Source organism: Lacerta agilis, chromosome 4, assembly GCF_009819535.1.
Source record: "Lacerta agilis isolate rLacAgi1 chromosome 4, rLacAgi1.pri, whole genome shotgun sequence".
Classification (NCBI taxonomy): Eukaryota; Metazoa; Chordata; class Lepidosauria; order Squamata; family Lacertidae; genus Lacerta; species Lacerta agilis.
Genome location: NC_046315.1, coordinates 26,802,272 through 26,810,732, shown reverse-complemented (window position 1 = coordinate 26,810,732; position 8,461 = coordinate 26,802,272). Strand labels below are relative to the sequence as shown.

At 42.3% G+C, this 8,461-nt stretch overlaps 1 long non-coding RNA gene across 1 annotated transcript; it reads left to right on the top strand.

The window, feature by feature from the left end:
• LOC117045446 lies at positions 1-7,794 on the top strand. Its single transcript, XR_004426426.1, has 2 exons — positions 1-60; positions 7,479-7,794. It is a non-coding gene; the product is annotated as an uncharacterized LOC117045446 (long non-coding RNA).
• Positions 7,795-8,461: the final 667 nt, after the last annotated feature.

Genomic DNA, 8,461 nt, shown 5'->3' with positions numbered 1-8,461 from the left:
TTTTTCTTGGTACTGAAGAGGGTTTCAATATTACCATTCCAAGAACACAGGAAGCAACAGGTCAGTTTCTTGTCTTTTGTTTTTTGTCTTTCAGAAATGTGTGATTAATTTCTCTGCAGTGGCCTTCGTGTCCAGGGACAGAAAAACACACCCTCCACTTGGAGGATGAACTTTTGGCAATTGTGTTGTGGGTCTTTCCCTGATTTTACTGTGGTATAAAAGTCATTTATATGTTGCAACTCTTAATTAAATCAAGGCTGCATAATATCCCTGTGTGAGTACCATTTTCATATCAGAATCTGAGAAGCAAAATCTGTTGAATGAACGAGTGGTTTTAAAAGGTGATTCATTTCCACTGCAGTGTGATGTGAGAGTGGCAGAATAACCCCCCAAAGGGTAATTTATCACCAACTATCAACACTGATATCTGGTTATGTTCTCAGGGGGAGAGAGAGAAAATGGAAGACAGTCCAAGGTTCAAGATAACAGTTTCTCTAACTTATTTTTTTATTTTATTATGGACCTAATAGACTTTTCTATTCTGTGCAGAAGAAAATAATTAAAGGATTAGCTGAGTGTGAAATTAAATAGCTTTTTTTCTGCTGCGTGTTAAAGAGTCTTCTGAGCAAGGCGCTGAATGGAAACAAGCTTCCAAATGGTTTTGATTCTGTGCAGGAAAATGAATTCAGTGTTTACTTTAAGCAAAAAGAAACAAAAAACTCCCACCAGTCTTGTATCATTGATGTGGCTTAAATGACAGAGGGTTAATCTCTAACATTCAAGGTAGTAATTAAATAAACTTTCAAAGTGATAGGCATCCATATCCATATCCATATCCGAGTGAGGGAGGCCAATATGGTATTTTAGAAAAATCCTACCAGTTTGTGTTCATAAATTGAGGTTAATATGAAAGGAAATCTGATATGGTATGGTAATTCATTTGCAAAGTGCTTAAGCACACACACACACACACAGGGCTGCTGACCCTGCTCTCATTGTTCTTCCACCACACCAACCATGGCCCCTTTCCAAACACCAAAAGGGCGGGGTATAGATTATTATTATTATTATTATTATTATTATTATTATTTTCACAGCTCTTTCCACCCCCAGTTATACCCTAATATCACCTTCCACATCATTGCCCTTTCCTGTCCTGCCAAAGTTTGCCCTGAAGTGTTTCCTCTGGGTGGCTTCCAACATATGCAAAAACATAATAAAACATTAAACATTAACTTCCCTATACAGAGCTGCCTTCTGGTGTCTTCTAAAGGTTATATAGTTACTTATCTCCTTGACATCTGATGGGAGGGTGTTCCACAGGGTGGGTGCCACTGCCCGGTTCCTAATCATCATCATTGCCATCATCATCATCAGTGCTTTTTTCTTTTAAAAAAATGTTTAGGGGTACTCTCGTTTTCCTACTCATTTTGAAATTTGTTGTTCAGTCGTTCAGTCGTGTCCGACTCTTCGTGACCCCATGGACCAGAGCACGGCAGGCACACCTATCCTTCACTGCCTCTCGCAGTTTGGCCAAACTCATGTTAGTAGCTTCGAGAACACTGTCCAACCATCTCATCCTCTGTCGTCCCCTTCTCCTTGTGCCCACCATCTTTCCCAACATCAGGGTCTTTTCCAGGGAGTCTTCTCTTCTCATGAGGTGGCCAAAGTACTGGAGCCTCAACTTCAGGATCTGTCCTTCTAGTGAGCACTCAGGGCTGATTTCTTTAAGAATGGATAGGTTTGATCTTCTTGCAGTCCATGGGACTCTCTAGAGTCTCCTCCAGCACCATAATTCAAAAGCATCAATTCTTCAGCGATCAGCCTTCTTTATGGTCCAGCTCTCACTTCCACACATTACTACTGGGAAAACCATAGCTTTAACTATACGGACCTTTGTCGGCAAGGTGATGTCTTTGCTTTTTAAGATGCTGTCTAGGTTTGTCATTGCTTTTCTCCCAAGAAGCAGGCGTCTTCTAATTTTGTGACTGCTGTCACCATCTGCACTGATCATGGAACCCAAGAAAATGAAATCTCTCACTGCCTCCATTTCTTCCCCTTCTATTTGCCAGGAGGTGATGGGACCAGTGGCCATGATCTTAGTTTTTTATGTTGATCTTCAGATCATATTTTGCACTCTCCTCTTTCACCCTCATTAAAAGGTTCTTTAATTCCTCCTCACTTTCTGCCATCAGGTTGTGTCATCAGCATATCTGAGGTTGTTGATATTTCTTCCAGCAATCTTAATTCCGGCTTGGGATTCATCCAGTCCAGCCTTTCGCATGATGAATTCTGCCTATAAGTTAAATAAGCAGGGAGACAATAAACAGCCTTGTCGTACTCCTTTCCCAATTTTGAACCAATCAGTTATTCCATATCCATTTCTAACTGTAGCTTCTTGTCCCATATAGAGATTTCTCAGGAGACAGATGCCATAAATACTGCCCCTCAATGAGGCCAAACTTGCCATAAATACTGCCCCTCAATGAGGCCAAACGTAGATTCACAGAATGTTTAGGGGTATGCGTACCCCTGCGTCCTCCCCCAGAAAAAGTGCTGATAATAATAATAATAATAACTAGTGCTGAAGCTCATTTAAAACGAGTACCATCAAATTCAAAGGGGTTTGCTTCAGACTAGACAGGCACAGGATCACACTGTAAAATGTATTTCAATGTAGAGCCTGAAATACTAAGGATTCACATCCAGCTGGATTGGCAAGGGATTTATTTATGTAGCATTTGAAAAGTAAAGGGGGGGGGAATTAGTCACGAAACCACATTGTTTGCTCACACAACCCTTGGATCAAAGGGAATCCTTGACAAACATGATTTGAAAAGCAACTATACTAAAAAAAAAAATATTATTTTTAAAATCCCACTTTATGTATTAACTTTCCAGCACAGGAGGTGGACTTGAATGAGCATGTGGAAACTGAATAAAGCCAGTGACTTTTGACAGTCTTTGTGATCTCTCATGAGAAATCTGAGCAGTCTTTTTATGGTCAAAAGCCCGTTTAAATCCCCAGTGAGTCACTGACAGATCCACTGAGAATTACTGGATTTGTGGAATGACTAAGAGGGGGAAATACATAAAACATCAAGCGCACTCAACTTCCCCACCCCAACTAATTATCTTGTACTAATATGTAACTTTATTAATATGGTGAGAAGGGGTTGGATGCAATGAGAATGTGCTTTAAAAAATAAATAAAGAAGTTACGGAGTTCTGAAGGCTGTGATGAAGAGACCTGGTTGCCTGCTCAGTCTGCTATCAAGGGGCTAATGGTTGATGGACAACTTCAAGGCCATCCCTTCTTAAGGGTCCTTATCTTTATACCAGGCTTGGACTAGACTACCTTTCAAATGGAGAATGCCTTCAAACAGAGGGCTGTGCTCTCACGGGGGGGTGGGGGGGTGGAGAGAGAAATTCAATTCTGTTTGCATTTTACCGAGAAATGACATAATTCGCGCCTCTCAAGCTGAGCATGAGCAAATTGAAACCCAGCTACCCTTTGAAATCCAAACTTCTCTGGATTTTGCAGTGCAGTTTCCCAACCAAGTAGTGTGAACTACAATTCATACGTTAGGGGGAAGTGTGCATAAAAATGTAATGATTGTTATTTATTTATTTTAAAAAAATAAGATACAAAAATGAACTATGTTAGCAACGATCATTTACAAAAATAAAATAAAAAATGTCTCTGTTTGCCAAAACTGCACACAAAAATGTGAGTACCGGGGAAAACTGCACTTACACACTGAACTGTCTTTTGAGGATTAAAAAAACCAAAACTGAAAATTGTTGCAGAAATGTGGCAAACTGAATTTGAGAGTGGAAAGATTAGAAACTCAAATGACATGTTTGTTCATCCTTTCGCCAGAACTCTTTAAATAGAATACTGCGCCTTATAAAGTAGGGCACATGGCCTCGCAACAGTGCACTGTTTGTTTCAGCCCTTAGTAAGCAATACAGTGGACGCTCGGGTTGCGGACGTAACCTGTGACGGAGGCATGTCCGCAACCCGCAGCGTTCGTATCCCGTAGCGCCACATCTGCGCACGTGTGTGACGTAATTTGGTGCTTCTGTGCATGCACGAGCGCCAAAACCTGGAAGTAACCCGTTCCAGTACTTCCAGGATCGGCGCGGAGCGCAACCTGAAAAGACGTAACCTGCAGCGTTTGCAACCTGAGGTATGACTGTACCTAGATTCCAATGAATGAACGAGCCACAGGCCTGCAATTGCTTGCATAGGCCTAAGCCCCTTTTAAAATCAGAGCCACTTAGTATCTTTGAAATACAAGGATGCACATTGTAGCTCCACAGCCTGCCTCATAATTGTTCTCCACAGCAGTATTCAAACCCTAACCATTGACTTGCGGCTTCTCTCTGTGTGTTTTTTTTATTAGATTTTTGCATATCTCAAAGCACATATGAGTGCTAGTGGCAGAGAGATGCCCCCCCCACTTAATACAGGAAATCTTTTTTGCAGTCATCTTTTTTTGCAGTAGGTTCACCAGGAGGTGATGTCCTAGCAAGGCAACTGAAACACTATTAAGACTTGGTATTTTCATCTTTAGGGATGAAGCATTTATGCATTTGCAAAAGAAAAAGATGAGGAAACAGATTCCCAACAAAACAGCATACAGGTTAGCATGAAATTTATAACTGTATAGGCACAAATTTAGAAGTCTGTATTAAAATTTAAATAGAAATACATCTCACCATAATGGGGACAGAGGCGGATTTAGAGCAGCGCGACTGGTTCCGTCACACTGGGTGTCAGGCCTAGGGGGCACCACAGGGCATTGCAATGATGACATAGTGAACTGAGGGGAATGGGAGGTAAGAAGAGGCAGGTGCAAATTTTGGCCTTGCACACTAGGGCACTACAGAAATTTGAAAGAGCAAAGTCTGCCCCTGATGGGGAAGTCTGCAACCAGGTGGGTCTGTGTGAGAGACCCTTCGTTTCCCACCAAGAGCCCTCACACTGTAAAATGTTTCCCCTGACTGTGTCTCTCCCTAGGTTTCACCGACGACTAAAATGAATCCTAAAATGATGTTATGAGAGATGTCCTCGGGGTACCTCAGTGCTCCACGTTCTTAAAATGAAACTCCTGCCACCTTGGGATCTCCCGCCCTGGGTTCCCAAACTACTGCAGCTTGCCTTTCCTTCTGGCAACTGCGTGGCACCTTTGGCTTCACTGCCCAGCCCTCTGTGTGCTAGGGAAATAAGCCACCCGTCCCCTCTATCACAGGAAACCTTCAGTGCTTTTCCCCTCAACCACATCTCTAGAGGTATTGACGCACTGCCAGAGTCCACGAACGATGAAAAACAAAATATGTTTATTGAGGTAACTTATATCATGGATGTTAAGGTAGAATGCGGTTACAATGTTCTTCAAATTAGGTACGTAAGCTTGGTTACAACATTAAACAGGATAAAAGCTTTCCTTTCCTAACCTAAGCCTAACCTCCAACCCGCTCACCCTCTATCCCTGACCCACAACCACCGCCCAACTGCCATTCTCTCCCTTTTAAAAGGTCGAAAAGACCCGCCTCTGCGATTGAGCTGCCAGTAATTCTAGAGTGGGTGTTAACTCTTCGAGTGCTGGGCACCTGCTCACACCCAGGCATAGGGTTGGTCCGTTACAGTCTGCTTTCCAATTGATAGCCGCTGATGGGCAACTTCAGCACTAGGCAAACCTTCAGAGGATTGTCCTCACCCACTCTGGTTGAGTCAGCAAGGGCAAGGAGGTTCAATTCACCTAACGCCCCCCTCTCCCCACAGTTTCACAGACAGCCCTCCTGCTCTGCTCCCATATACTTTGCCAAGCTTAGGGTGTTTCCCTCTACAGTAGATGTAGAGAACCTCGGAACCTCTCTGCATGGATTCTCTACAACACACCCACACCCAGAGGTGTGTGCATTTGTTTGGCTGGAGTGCATGTGTTTGGCTGGTATGTCTCCTTAGACTCTGATAATGCCTCTTGCTTATCTGGAAAGAGGATGGAAGTTTGTGCGTGTAAGTATAGAATAATAAAGACTGGAATAAAAACTACTGTACAAAGGTCCATTGTTCCGCCCACTTTTGCACTGGGCCACTGTTATGCAACTCTTCCAGAAAGATGCCCACAAGAAAATGTGACACTTTGGCTGAAACTGATTCCCCACCCCTGCTGTACAGCAGGAGAGACTATCCTTCCTTTCACTCAGATCAAATCCCTGGATGCACTCTCTTGCCCTCTGCTCTCCAGGGTTCCCAAGATGAGAAGTGAAGAGAAAATTCCTCAGTCCCCCCCTCCCAAGACCTCCTAAGTGTTAGAAAAACACTGGGGCCTCATTTGAATAGTAGAATGTTTGGCATCTGGTGGGCGGGGCTTTTGTGTTGTGCTCCGGAATTGGCCCCTCCCTTTGCGTGTTCAGTTAAGTTCCGTTAGAGAGGCCAACTGTCATTCTTGCTTCTTGTCTCATTCTTGCCTCAGGATGTTGTTTTAGTTTCTCTCAGAATGTATGTTATTGTGTTACAGTTTTTCTTTATTATTAAAGCTTTGTTTGACATATACGTGAGCCACTTACTTTGCTGAAAGAAAAGAAAATCTGCTGAAGAATGGTGGCATATCCTAAACTGCGTGACTGAGGGGATATTCCCAGTCTGACAGGAGGATTGAATTTTTTTATCCCCCCCCCCATCCACAACACTAAGTGCTGCAGGCTTCTCATCCTTCTCATCCTTTAAGGCCTTCTGTGTCGAGGTGTAGCCTACATTGATCACGAAAGGCAAGAGAAAACATAGTGGAAGGTCAGCTCAGTACAGAGTAGCTGAAGTAACAGAATCTCCAGCTTTCTTCCAAAATACTTCAATTTGCTCACATTAAGGGCTTGACAGGATTTTGGAGGGGCTTAACAAGTGACACCAGAGATATCAACAATCAGAGTGTGGGGAGTAAAAACCCAAGTCCATAGCAGGTCATAATCCTGTCAGTCATTTTCAGCTAATGTTACTGTTTTAATGATTTTTTTTTACAGTAGAATGATGGTTCTTGCTATTGAGAGAGTAACTGTTGACAACATGGTAACTGTGTTGCAATCTAGGAATCCCTGCTAGAATTTAGGGCTGCAAATGATGGTGTTGGGGTTGTTGTTATTGTTTGTTTTGGGGCCCAGCAGGATCATTAGGCTTAGTTCAGTGCTAGCCAATAGGCAATTTAAATTTACTATGTGCAACTTTAAATGGGTCACTGTATGCAAATGAATAATAACCACTGTTTTTCTTTGGAAGACTGGAAATATATTTGCATAATGCCATTTGATGGAAATTTATTGGCACAGAAAGCTGAATACTTGGATATGCATTGAAGGCGAGGCCATTAGGCACATGATAGAAGTCTAATATTGTGACAAAGAGTCATTACATTGCTTTTCAAATTTTTAGCAGTTCTTAGGATTTGGTAACACAATTTTTGTGTTTCTTTCAGAAGACTCACTGTCCACATGAATGTTGGGAGAGAAAGTTACGCTATGAAGATTCTTCCAAAGCAACCAGCTAAACTGTTCCTCTGACTTCTGGACCAGGTGGCCTTAGATATGCATACCAAAAGACGTTATTCTCATTTGTAGAAAGATAAACCCATTGACCCTGAAAATAGATCTCTTACTTCTGGCCCACATTCATAATCCAATTATTCTTGATCAGCGAAATGTAAGTCCATAATTAATCTGCCACCTGAGAGGGTTTGTTATTTTCTTTAAATTGCCTATTAATTTATTAAATTGTCCCGATTAAGTAATGTATTTGACAGTCTTGGTTTCTTGTTAAGAATATTAAATATGTACTTATATGGAACATGTAATATTAAATTGAGGCCTAAACAGCTAAGATATTTTTGAATGTATTATCCTTCAAGACTAGGCCTTCATATTACTTGCTGATGCTCAAGCTTGGTTGGCAAGCGGGGGGAGGGGATATTTAAGGAGGGTGAATGAGGAAAAGGTTTGAAAATAAGAAATACTGCAGGTATGATCCTTCCATCCTTGTATGGTTGTGGATTAAAAAAAAAAAAACATACTTCAGTGTTATAGCATTCAGTTTGTATGTGAAAGTTCCACATCAGTCTTTGGTACTAACAGTGAAAAGGGATCTCAGGTTGCTGGGGATGGGATAGACCTCTGCCTGAGACCCTGGATGGCTGCTGCCAGCCAGAGGTGAAGAGAGGTCATAATCAAGAGACCCAGCACCAGCACCCCTTGCCCTGTCACACACTCTGCCAGCCACTTTTCTGGTGAGCAGAAACAAGCAACATAAATATGTATCAACAGTCAGAGATAGAGCACTTCCATATTAAAGTTCTGATCAGCTGAGGACACATGGAGGAGTTCCACACTCATGCATCAGTGTGTATGTACACTCACCCTATACAGGGGTGCAGGCATGTGTACCATGTGTGCTGGCAGCAGAGCT